This window comes from Vitis riparia, chromosome 18, assembly GCF_004353265.1.
Source record: "Vitis riparia cultivar Riparia Gloire de Montpellier isolate 1030 chromosome 18, EGFV_Vit.rip_1.0, whole genome shotgun sequence".
Taxonomy (NCBI): domain Eukaryota; kingdom Viridiplantae; phylum Streptophyta; class Magnoliopsida; order Vitales; family Vitaceae; genus Vitis; species Vitis riparia.
In genome coordinates this window covers 28,328,875-28,343,037 of record NC_048448.1, presented here as the reverse complement: position 1 = coordinate 28,343,037, position 14,163 = coordinate 28,328,875, and the positions used below count along the sequence as shown (strand labels likewise).

The 14,163-nt window shown below is 36.4% G+C and overlaps 1 pseudogene; it reads right to left on the bottom strand.

The window, feature by feature from the left end:
• Positions 1–12,003: 12,003 nt before the first annotated feature.
• Positions 12,004–12,804, bottom strand: LOC117905628 (annotated as a pseudogene).
• Positions 12,805–14,163: the final 1,359 nt, after the last annotated feature.

The window sequence follows — 14,163 nt, the reverse complement described above, 5'->3', positions numbered from 1 at the left end:
GATTCTTGCACTTGGAACCTTTCCCGGCAACCTTGACTCCAAGAAACTAAAAGGTTTAGTTACTCATTCTCTGGGGAAAACTCCTCAGAGAGTGCATAACTTAGTAAAATAAGTAAAAACACAATCAAAGTGAGAAGGTAAAGCAGAGCTCAAGCTCTGTGTATTACTTTGAAACTTACAAAAGGTTCAACACCCTCAGAACAGGCTCCTCGGGCTCTCTTTAAACCAAAATCACATAATCAACTATTACATGGATATTTTAGCCAAATTCCTAACTTAAAAACTAAGGAATCCTATCATTGGTGACTTACAAGGAGAATTTGGGCATTTAGGCAACAAAAATCTAATGAAAAATATCTCCAATTGTCGGTTACAAATATTGGGAAGCACTAAGGACCACTTCGCAGGTGAAAAGTGAGGTCTGCGAAATTTCGCAGGTACACAAGAAGAGCTGCGAAATTTCTTTGCAGCAAAAGGCTGATTCAACACCTTTGCGAAGTTGGCTTCCAGCTTGTGGTGCTTGGCTTCCATTGCGGCGTGAAGCTTCAGGGGAAATCCATGGTACTGTACAAAAAGGCTGCGAAATCATTCCGCAACAAAATGGTGATTTCGCAGCACTTTTCTGAAGCCTTCCTTCAGCTTGGAGCAGTCAGCTTCTAAAGGTTGTAACTTTCTCTTTTCAGCTCCAAATTGCACACGGTTTGAAGCATTGGATTGTTGACTTCCTAAGCTTTCAAATGACATATTGTATGCATAATTTGGACATCAGAAAGTGCTCCAAAAGTGGCTGCAGTGACTGTCATCAAGAATGCTTCATGGCTGGATTCTCTTTGCTTCCCCTTTACATTTCCACTTTGCTTATGGAAAAAGTGCTTCAAAGCTTTGATTCTTCATGCCTCTAAGCTTCCCAAACTTTTCCAAGGATTCCATAAAAATCTCCTCAATCTCATAATGCTTTGGTGATCAAAATACTAACAAAAACACCAAAACTTACACAATTTGATTAGAATTGATTGAAAGGGGCCTTAACATGCTAATTGGGTTAAAAGGCACTAACTACTACTCAAAAGTGTTTAAAAGGATTAATTACAAGCTATCAAATAGCACTTTTTGAGTAGTAATCAATTACTCCCTCAATCAAAGAGCACCAGCTGGACATGAATCAGTTGAGACACCAATTGGGCATGAATCAATGTACGATGTTTGCTGCACATATCATTTGTTTGTCTTACACAACCACCTCTAGCTCCTAAGCCAGAGAAAGATCTTTGGATCGAGAATTAGGATGATTATTTTCACTTTTCTTAATGAACTCTTATAGATATTAGTTTGGCATTGTGAACGGGCAAGTTCCTGTCAGAGAATTGGTTGGATTTGAAGAGTAGAATGATTGTGATAGTGTTATATTACAGAATAAGAAAATGAAGAGAAGGCCGGTGATAACTGTCGAGATTTTTCGGAAATACTTGTCGGAGATTTGGATGGCGAATGGAAGGTGAGTGAAAATCTAGAAGAAGATGATGAAGAGTTTCGCGAAACAGAACAACTTCGTGACATTTTGCAAGCGACGATACTTTAACATGGCATTGGCTTTCTTTGCTTTAACAAGAGAGTGAAATGAGACACAACCCCATTAGAACTCTCAAGAATTCTAAAATGGTTGTAATCTGATCTTGTCATGCTTGATGTACTTTCTGTAATGGAATCTTGAAGTCTCCAGATCCCTAGGAGAAAAGTCCAGCTAAACTCCTCCATTGCTTCCTTTCGTGAGATGTCATCCCACCTGTTACTCTGGTGTGATATGCATGCTATCATTTACTTTTTCTCATGTGATGTCGTCATGTGAAAGTGTGTTGATCCTCTCTGCTAGTGGTGATGCTCTCCAAAAATAGTGCTCCTCATGTGGTGTTTTGTTTTTTTTTCTTTAATTCTTCTTCTTTTTCCTCTATCTCCCTACGTATTGTATATGGGTCCCCCTACTTTGCAAGCTACTCCTCTTCAACCGTGATCTCCTCTACTTGATGGCTCCCAGTCTCATGCAAAATTAAAAATAAAATTGAAATAAGAAATCATGTAATTGGAAATAGAATAAAATACGATAAAAAAAAAAATCAAATCTCATAGCCACAAAATCCAAGATACCAATTCATGGAATTTAAGAATGAATAAATAAGTAAGTAAATAAACAAATAAATTGAAAAAGGTATAAAAATAAATGTTAGACGTATGCAATTAGAAAAAGTCAAGAAATTAAATTAATGCACTGGATTATAATAATTTAAATGTCAAACTCAAACCATCAAAAATGAAAAAAATTCATTTCATGCAATAAAAAGTCAAGCCAAAACTCATCTTATCTAAAAAAAAATAAGTAACCAAAATCAAGAACATTCCTAAGTGAACTATGCCAAAAGAAGTGTCCAAGTGACCTATTCTGAAAAAGTGCCTAAGTGACCTAAGGTGAATGTGTGCAAGCTGGAAGGTGTCTAGGTGAATCTAAGTGGGCCAAGGTGAACCTAAGTGGGCCTAAGTGAACCTAGATGTGTCTAACCTAAAGTGCACCTAAGAGTTACCTTAAAAGGGAAGGAAAAGCCTGAGTCTAAATCAAGACTACCAATGGTCACAAAAAGGGGTTAGATAAATCCCTCAACCAGAGTCTCCGAGGTGGCTAAGAAAAGATAAGTACATGAGTAGTGATGGGCCACCAGAGAATTGCTATAAAGTACCGAACAAACACCTAATAGGACATGTGCTAGGAGGACAAAATAGAGGGTCTACAAATATGTCCCTCTTCGGTAGAGATCATGAGTGTAAGGGATGTGAGTAAAAATACGAATAATGAGTGGAACGAAGCGAACTATACCGAAGAACTAAAAAAAAAGGACTTGAAATTTTTTCCTAGCACATAACAAGAGTAAGCTCGGAATATGAGGTCACAATTACAAAATGGAACAACTCTATGTCGCGAGTTTAAGGCTCTATGTTGAAAGAATGACTCTAAGTCATATATGAGAGGAACAACTCTGTGTTGTGAGCTCAAGGCTCTAAATGCTAAGAATGACTTTGGGTCATAAATAAGAAAAACGACTCTAGGTCGTGAGCTCAAGGCTCTAAATGTTAAGAATGACTCTAGGTCATAAATAAGAAGAACGACTCTGGGTCATGAGCTTAGGGCTTTAAATGGAAGGAATGACTCTGGGTTGTGATCTCAGGGCTTTAAATGCTAAGAATGACTCTGGGTCATAATTAAGACAAACGACTCTAGGTTGTGAGCTCAGGACTTTAAATGCTAAGAATGACTCTGGGTCAAGAACTACTTTAGGTCATGAGCTCAGGGCTCTAAATGCTAATAATGACTATGGGTCATAAATAAGAAAAAAGGACTCTGGGTCGTGAGCTCAGGGTTCTAAATGCTAAGAATGACTCTGGGTCATAAATAAGAAAAACGACTTTAGGTCGTGAATGAGAATAACGACTCTGGGTCGTGAGCTTAGGGCTCTAAATGGAAGGAATGACTTTGGGTCATGAATAAAATGAACAACTCTGGGTTGTGAGCTCAGGACTCTAAATGAAAAGAATGACTTTGTTTCATGAATAAAATGAACGACTCTGGGTCGTGAGCTTAGGGCTCTAAATGTTAAGAATGACTCTAGGTCATAAATAAAATTAACAACCTTGGTGACCGAAAATTCTCTATTGTACCAAAATACTTAGCCTTTTTACGTAGTAACTCTGGTCAAGAAAAACTAGAGAAAGAGTCACTACGGCTTTTGTAGTATTCCGGGTATCGTTCTCAAGGACTGGCTTATGAAAATTGTCAATACTAGAATAAATGAATTGTTTTTGTTTAAATCCTTAAGTGAAAAACAATATGTGAATAATGTGAAACCAAGTAAAAGAAATTCAATTAATAAGAGAAAATGAATATTGATTTTAAATTCAATTGATTCAAGTTTGGGGTTTTCCACAATCTAACCTAGGGTATAGAAATTATAGAAAACAAGGGTATTTTAACTAATATGATCTTAGGGTTTTGGGATCCTTGGCCACTCGCGATCAAGTTGGGTTCTATAACTCAAAATTGCATCCGAAACCTAATTTTTCCTTTTTCAAACAAATTCCTAAAACCATCAAATGAATGAGATTGATTATCAATTTAAGATTTGGCTTTTTAATCCTTCCTACTCCTTATCGCTTTGTTTAGGGGCAAATAACGGTAGGTAAGGCGAGGATAACTAATGATCAAGAATTATCAAGAATCACTAGTATCAAGTAATAACCTACCGTATCATTGCCTAAACGAACTCACAAGGATAGGATAAAAAATAATAATAAATTGTCACCCAATCAATAATTAATCTCATTGTTATAGTAATTTACCCATTGTCCCTATAGGTTTCCTAGCCCTTAGGTTTTCATGCTTCAAGCCCTAAGTTGGCTCTTAGCCTCTCATGGGGGTGATGTCACATTCACAATCCATAATAGGGTAAAAATCCATAATTTGAATCAAAAGAAACTAAAAACAATATATTCAATAAAGAAGAAAAAAGAAAACAAACCAAAGTTCTTGTCTTCTTCCACCTTCAATGTCAAACTCTCCAGAAAAATCCAAGATTCCTAAAACCTAGAATTGAGAGAGTTTATATAATATCCTCAATTACCTAACATGTGGCACACTCTGATTGGCCACTTATTACAAAATAATTTCCTAAAAATGATTAAAAAACAATAAAATGGTGATTTCTAGTCGTGTGGGTTCCACCTAGGGCGGATGGAGTGCTTTAGATGCAATTCCCGAGGTAGAGGAGATGGAACATCAAAGTGGCAGTGGGTGAATTCAAAATTGGTGTCATTTCGAAGTGGATTTCGAATTCATAAGTTGAATTTCGAAATCATTTCGAAATGACCCTCCAGCTTGGTGCAGTTGTCTTCAAATGGCCATAACTTCTTCATTTCAGCTCTGATTTGCAAACCGTTTGAAGCGTTGGACTTCTGACTTCCTGAGCTTCAAAACGATATATAGTATGTATATAATGGACTCCAGAAAGTGCTTCAAATTTGTCCTCAAAGTCAGAGTATATAATGTCATCAGATTTTTGAGTTCTAAATTTCCATGCAGCTCAATCTTGCTTTATGCCTCATTTCCCATGCTTTCTTGCCTTCTTTCTTACTCCATAATGGTCATTTATCATCCTCCAACCTCATGATATCCTTGTTTTGCCTTTTCTTACATTCAATGAGTCTTGACTCACTTATTTCCTCATTTAGCCCTTTCTTGATCTTTCAAAATCTAAAGTCATTCAATTTGCATAATTTTCTTCCCTTGAACTTGAGATAAATCTTGAAAGTATAGATTAAACTCATGGCTAGGGCCTTAGCATTGATTTAGGTCAAGTTGGGTGATTTGAATGTCCTTTGGTGCACAAATCATATCGAATATGTGCCATTAGAGCACATATTTTGGCTCAAATCACTTGGGTCGTGAACTTTGGGCTCTAAATGGAAAGAATGACTCTAGGTCATGAATAAAATGAAGGACTCTAGGTCATGAATAGAATGAACGACTCTGGGTCATGAGCGTAGGGCTCTAAATGGAAAGATAAAGAAGACCAACTCAAAAGAGGATAGAAAGCAAATGGGCTTAAGGCCATATACTCGAAATGCCAAGGGTCGGACTACTGAACTAGGAAGGGAAATATGCCCTAGTATCTAGGGTTCTCACACTACCGAAACAACCAGTGAATCAATCATTCGCTGAAATCAATGGGTCAGAAACTGATGCATCATGATGAACTTCTAAAAAATCTGAACTGAAAAAACTCTATATGTCTCAAGGGTTGCTCTGTCTACGAATCTTAAAAGGTAAATCTCCGAGTGTATATCGTGACTCATCTAAACGCAAATCTCAAAGTGCACAAAAATGCTACTCATCTAGAAAACCCAATCAGCTCAAAGGCATACCTAGTTGGGAGAATTGTCGTGTCGACCTTTATACAAAAGGAATAGTAGTCTATGGGGCTTGGGGTCGAGGGTATAATGTAGGAGGTTTCTCTATGACATGTGCAGCAAAAATAGGTTATGAGATTGGTAGATAAGTAGGAGTCATGGGTCTAGAGTGAGTAGGTGACTTATACTACACATGAGGTGAGGGTGGGTAGTAGAATCCAAAAGTATGCCCAACTGTCTGATAGCCTCTAGGAGGTCTCATCCCTGCTAAACTAATAGCACCAACATCTCCTGATCTTTGTCCTCTAAAAGGTTTCTTCCCCTTAGAGCCAGTAAGGGAAGACTCGGGCCATAATCCTCTAGCTATGCCCTCTTTTATACCATATAAAGCTTGTACCAAGGATCCAAAATCTGTATGAGGAAATCCTATCAAGTGCTTAGCAAACTTAGGCTATAAGCTCATCATGATCATACTAATATGCTCATTCTTTGAAGGAAGATCAATGATTTGTGAAATCTTCTCCCTCCAACGGGAGATAAATGCAATGACTGACTTCTTTGGCCTTTGTCTCAAAGCCTTTAACTCTCTTCTTGAAACATCAATAATGGTATTAAATGTTAATTGTCTCAAGAACTCTTGGGCCAAATCATCCTAAGTCCTATGACGTGATACATCCAATGAAACGAACTAATGTTGTGTTGCACCACTTAGGGACATAGGGAAAAACATAACCATTTGGGCCTCATCCAACCCGTGGGCCCTCCTAACCATATTAAATAGAGCCTCAAATGGATGCGAGGGTAACCTATGCCCATGCGTCTCTCCATCTCAGGCATCCTAAACTTGGCTGGTAAACTGACCATTGGTGCTCCTAAGTAATAGCTTCGTCTGAAGCCCTCATCTGCCTTTACCTTTGCTCAAGTCTATCCATACGTGCATATGGGTCCTCTAAGGTTGGGATAGGCAATGTGACAGGAGGTGGGGAAACCTCGATCTAACTATGTAGAGTGAGAGGTATAGGGTGTGGTGGTACCGTAGTATCAAATTGGACACACTCCTGAATTGGGACCTATTGGGCCTACTGCCCATCTATCTTCTGGCCAAGGCTAGCTAAAGCTTCTTGGATCGAAGCCACGGCCTTAGCAAACTGGTCAACAGTAACTATCTGTGAGTCCATATTCCTCTGATCTGATCTTTGGTTTGACTGATCTGATACTTTAGTCAATCTACCTCCAACTCTAATCCACGAAGGCTAATCCAGATTGGTCATGGTAAGCCCTCCTATGTATGGAAACACTGGATAAGGTGCAGTATGAAGGTGACTCTATCAGAATCAACTGATAAGTGCGCAGAAATATAGCCCAAATGTACTCAATCTGATACCCACATATGATCACACCAAAAGGAGACTACAGAGGGAATAATCGAACCCAATTTTGACTAAGGCAACCCTGAAGGTCCACAGATGCACCCACGTGTAAAAAATGAAATCTTAATTGGATCTAGGCTAGCCTACAAAGTTTAAGTGGCTTTATAAGATAAAATGGGTGGGTTAAATGATCCTTAGCAAAAGCGATTGTACCCTTTGGCGGTACTTAGCCCTCTGCACGCCTCCAAGGAGACAGAGTGCTTCCATGCAAGGTGGTCATCACTTCCACACATGCACTTCCTCGCTTTCGCAGAGGGTTTCCTAATGGAAAAGGCTCTCCCATCTCTCAACACTCAGGAATAATATAAGTGCACAGTAAAGGATGTGGGTGCATCCAAAAAACCTAAGATCTAAAGTGAGAAGGTAAACATAGACAAGCAATCATACATTAGGCAAATGGAAGGGTTGTCATGCAACAAGCAGTCATGCGAAGCAGATAAATATCTAACATATGTAAGAGTGAATCATGCTGAAGTGAGCAAAGCAGTCAAGTGATCATGCAAGATAAAGAAGTTTAAACACATGTTTAAGATAGCAAACCAATCAAACAAACAAACTAAATCACCTTGCCTAAAAAAAATGAGGTACCCTCTAATCGACCAATTAAACACCACATTTTCCTCAACTAGTGTTCAAGTTTGATCCTCAAAATCCCTTGTGGAGTCGCCAATTTGTGGACCTGCATTTTTCATGATGCGTTCCCACTCAATGGTGTGACTCACTTTTTTATTTGTTTGGTGAAAATTTGATTTTTAGAAAAAGATTTGGAGTCACCACTTATTTTATTTTTATTTTAAAGAGAAAATAAAACAAGAAAGAAAACCCTAAAGAAGTGACTCCATAGTTTTTGGAAAAGTGTGCCTTTGAAAAACCGGAGTCTAGATCCGGGGATCAGGTTACCTATTGGGAAGGTACATCTAAAAGGTAGCACCCCTCTAAGTCCTACAAAGGTCTCTACTGACTAAGTTGAGGGAAATGTGACAATTAATTGGTTGATTATAGATACCTAGATAGGCTAGGTGATTTCAAAAAATAGCATGCTAAACAAGAAAATCAATCACAAATCATAAAGAAGATTTAGTATATCACCCAACATGCGTTTTATCATAAATAATCGAATAATGAAACAAATATGAAGACACCCAAGCACTATCGAACATAGGCATAGTTCACAATGACAAGTATATTCACATAATTTAGAAGGTGGGTGATAGAGGGCGTACCTGGATAGCATAGATGACTTATAATACATTTCCTTAGGACATGGGGGGTTAGATAATAAATAATAAAATAAGAAATCCTATCATGCTTGTTATATAATTAGCATAGCAAAAATGATCAGAATATACGAAATAATCAATTATCACACACATCTTGTATACAATACCTAAAAAAAATAAATGTAAATATGATTACAACAAGTAGCAAATGTGGTAGCAAAAATAAGTTTTGAAAAATTTTTCTTATGTAGGGGTTTCACCAATTCCCCAATTGATATACACGAATCTAGGCTAGAATTATCCCATTTATTTGGCACCACAAGCTTGGGTTCATGTTTTACTCAAAACCAGAATTTTTATTGAAAACTGAGAAAGATGCGAACCGATCAAAACATGGTTGCATATTATTTAAGAAAATGAGATTTTGATTCCAAGGACTCTAAATGAATTTTTAAAATAGATTTTATTGAGGAACATTTTGAGAAAAAGTTCATTTTTTTAAAAGAAAATACATTATTTGCAAACAACAATACTCAAGGATCAAACATAAGCAACCCAAAGGAAAACAAAATCACAAAATAAAATTTTAGACAACTAAGCTGACTAAACTAGTGAGAGTAGGGCCAACCTTCATGGGTTTCTAGCGGCCCTACAAAAAAAGGGATTTGACCAACACTCACTAAGACATCAAACTAATGACTTTCAAATTGAATAAACTAACAAAAATATTGACCAAGACTAACATCTAGAATTCAAGAAGCGCGTCAACTAAGATAAAAACCAATCAAGGATTAAAACCAACAAACTTAACATATGGAGATAATAACATAGAATCAATTAAGGTAAATTAACACTCTAACAAAATATGATAAATCAAAAACCAAAGTTTAGAAAATTTGAAAATATGAAAACAGTAACATGCAATTAACTAGATTGATTAGCTAAAATTCCAAAAAAAGACCCTTACTAAATATTAATGAATCAAAGCCGAAATTACCATACTTAAAACGTGAAAATAATAACATGCGATTGACTAAATTGATTAACCAAAACTCAAAAAACACTCAAACTAAATATTGATTGATCAAAATTAAAATTACCATACTTAAAACATGAAAATAATAACATGTGATTAACTAAATTAATTAACTAAAATTATAATCAACTACAAAATTGAATATAAATGGATTAAAATCAAAATTAACAAAATCGGAAACACACAAACACATTCAAACTAAAAATAAATTAATACTAAATTAAATTGGAATTAAAAACATCAACTTCATCTGATAAGATTGGCTAAACTGTCGAATTGAAATTACAAATACATTTAAACTAAAACAAATAAATAAATCAGCTAATTAAAACTAAACTAAAATTGGAATTAAGAAAAAAAAAACATGAAATTTATTTAAGAGGTTTAATCAAACAATTGAATTAAAATCATAAACACATTCAACTAATAGAATAAATTAAAATTAAACTAAATTGAAATTAAACTCTATCTAATAAGATTAATTAGACTAATGAATTAAAATCAACAATGAATCTTACTAAATAATAAATTAAGACTAAACTAACTGGAATTAAAAACACAAACTTTATTTGACATGATTATTTAAACTAATGAATTAAAATCACTAACACACCTAAACTAAAAGGTAGATTAAAACTAAACTAATTTGGGATTAAAAAATAAAATCAACTTTATCACAAATAATTAATTAAACTATGGAATTAAAATCACAAACACGGTTTAAACTAACAGATAGATTAAAAATAAACTAGCATGAAACTAAAAACATAAACTTTATGATTATTTAAACTAATGAACCAAAATTACAAAAAACATCTAATCTAGGAGATAAATAAAAATTGTGCGAATAGAGATTAAAGAAATTTATCGTGAAGAATCAAATTTACCGATGAACTAAAAATCTAAGCTAAAAAAATGCTCTATTGAAAATTAACCCGTGTTATGAAAAAAATCCTCTTGATGCATCAAAGTGGCAACCCGATCCGCTATCCGAAGTCCTCTGCTTCTCCCTAAAAATTCTACGTGTATCCTCTTTAGAAAAATTCCTCCCATTTTTATCTTCCTCTGTTCTTATATTTTATTTATATGGTAGCACACTCCTAAGGAATATTTTTTTTTCCTTTCTGAATGCATGTGGATATGGGAAGTCTATACATGCGTGGCTCACTTGGAGATTTCCTCAAGGATGCAACCATGTCAAAATGGAATCAACAATCGATCGCCAAGTGAATGAATCCCCTGTAGGCTGTAAGTAGAAGCTAGAGTTTTGAAACATCTACATCACATTAATCGTCTTGCAGTTGTTCTTCTTATCAAATGCATAGTCCAACAACTTGCATTTATCCCTTGAAGCTCGACACTGATTCATCATCTTTCCCAAATAAAATCCCCATCTTTAGGTCGATCGGACCCTACAAAGGAGAACAAGTACTGTTGTCTCTTTCTCCTCATCCTATTTTGCCATTCAAACACCTCACTATCATGCGAAGGATGGAAGTATGTTGGATAGGGTATTCCCAAGTCATTGTCTGCTCTGTGGCTGGATTCGATCCCAAGAATAGTCATGTTCTCTTATTAAGGCAGCCTCAAAAAATTGCTACCCCAAAAGGATTCATTGTGAGGCATTCTCCTGAAATCCCATGTAACCCTGCTCACAATCAAGAAATGATTCTTATCCCACATGCGTTTCCACTTGGACTGCTCTACCAAAAACATGATCAGATCATTAGAAACATCTCTGATTGATGTGTATAAACCCCAAAGGTGTCGGCTGATTTCAAGGCCAGCATAAAATGGCACATATACAACATAAGCCATGGCCAAATCGTTAATCAAGCACTTGTAGTCTTTCATCCTAGTACGAAAAATCACTTCTAGAAGGAACTGGTTTGTGGCAAACCAGCTTTTGTTTGGAAAATCATCAACATCTCCAAAATTTGAAAGCTGGGGACCAAGTCCCGAGTTGAATACATACTCGCATATATGATACCATTGATTAATGGAATGGCAATCCTCCAGAAGGTCATCGTTGAATCGACTAAGAAGATTATGAATATAAATGTATTAACCCACACACTCATATACTATAAGATAAATTTGACCAAAAATTTTAGAGGCTCTAGCTGAAAAATTGATGAGTACTCCTTGTTTTAAACCAGAAAAATCAAAGAACAATGCTGATGTGAACAAAAACAGATAGAGAGGTAAGAGAACATACCAGAATTGATTGAGACACTTCCCAGTGATTTTTTTCTTCATCTGCTTCCAATGCCCTCTTACAAACGACATTCTTCACTGGTATATCTCAAATCCCTACATCCAAACCCTCAAGGATTGCACAAAACCCTTCTCCAAAGATTCAACAAAAGAATTAAATATGAAAGGGAGGGTGTGGCTGTGAGCAGGTTTGTCCAAAATTAACCATAACTTCCACGTCTGTGTTTGCTCCAAGGGTTGGATAAAGGGGACTCCTAAATTCCTCTGACTTGTAATAGACTACATGAATTAGTTCTGAATCTATTGTGAAGAACACCTTCTTCTGGGTATAATCAAATCCGTAACCAATTACCTTGTTTGCCCTTTCCCATTCTTCCTTCTCTGATTTGAATACAAGTTTAATTCTGTCGAGATAGACAGAGCCATTGGAGTTCAATCCAATTGATCTCGGGAAGCTGCTAGGAAGTTTCAAGGGTAAAGAGCCTCCGGCTGTGAGCCCCATCGATAACATTACCACTTCACCTTTGTCGTCGTCCTTAGAGCGGAGTTTCATTTCTTCAAGATGGATTATAAATTCTGAATTGGCTTTAGCATTCGAATTCTCATGGATGAGCTTTGTTCTCTCACCTTCCTTAACCTGGCCAATTGCCTCAGGATCACCTTCACCTGAAAACAATATTGTGATTTCAAAGTAGGCTTCTTACGAGAACGAGGAATTCCCCAAGGCAGGGCCTGGCAGAGGCAAAGTTATTCTAATTACATATGCAGCAACCATGGAAGGACTGCTCATATTCATCTTCTTTAACCCAGAATTCAATATGAATTTTTGCATGAAATCAGTCGATCCTTGAGTCACTTCCCAACTAATCTCTACTCCCGTTTTTTTCCCATGTTCCTCCACTACGCAAAATCCCAACAGCGATAATCGGGTTGAGGGAGACGACATGTAGCTCATGAAACCGAGTCGAGATCATCCATTTTCAACAAAATCCTTATGTCCTTTACTACAATACCATCGCCAAAATAATACAATCACAAGCATAGTTAGTATTCCGCGATATTTCTCCTAACGGTCTAGATTCGGCTTCTCTGACTGACTCTGACAATAAGCTTTCACATACGAATCCCTTTTTTTCGTGACTGTTGGAACCACTTTTTCACATGTAGGACATACAATGTTTGTTGCACATATCATCTGTTTGTCCTATACAACCACCTCTAGCTCCTGATATAGAGAAAGATATTTAGATCGAGAATTAGGATGATTATTTTCACTTTTCTTGACGAACTCTTTGTAGATATCAGCTTCAGCATTGTGAACGGGCAAGTTTCGATCGGAGAATTGGCTGGATTTGAAGAGTAGAATGATTATGATTGTGTTACGGAATAAGAAAATGAAGAGAAGGTTGGCGATAACTGTCGAGATTTTTCAGAAATACTCGCCAGAGATGTGGATGGCGAATGGAAGGTGAGTGAAAATCTAAAAGAACAAGATCAGAACGAAGAAGAGTTCTGCAAAATGGAGCAATTTCATGACGTTTCGCAGGCGATGGTACTTTAATAGGGCGTTGGCTTTCTCTGCTTTAACAAGAGAGTGCAATGAGACATAGACCCAATGGAACTCTCGAGAATGCCAAAACGGTTGTGATCTGATCCTGTCATGCTTGATGTACTTTCTGTAGCGGAATCTTGAAGTCTCTAGATCCCTAGAAGAAAAGTCCAGTTGTTACTCCTCTCTTGCCTTTTTTTTGTGAGATGTCATCCCAGCTGTTACTCTAGTGTGATATGCATGCTATCTCTTACTTTTTGTTTTGTGACGTTGTCATGTGAAAGTGTGCTGATGGTGATGCTCTCCAAAGAGTCAATGCATGGGGATAATTCATCACACGATCCTCTTGTACTCCCAAAAAAGTGCTCCTCATGTGGTGTTTTGTTTTTTTTTTCTTTAATTCCTCTTCCTTTCTCCTTTATCTCTCTGCATACTATATATGGGTCCATCCACCTTGCAAGTTGCTCCTCTTCAGTCATGATCTCCTCTCCTTGATGGCTTTCAGTCTCATACAAAATTAAAAATAAAATTAAAATAAGAAATCATGTAATTTGAAATAGAATAAAATAAGATAAAAAAAAAAAATCAAATCTTATAGCCACAAAATCCAAGATGCCAATTCATGGAATTAAAAAATGAATAAATAAGTAAGTAAATAAACAAATAAATTGGTAAAGGTATAAAAGTAAATATTAGATGTTTGCAATCAAAAAATGTCAAAAAATTAAATTAATGCACTGGATTATAATAATTTAAATGTCAAAC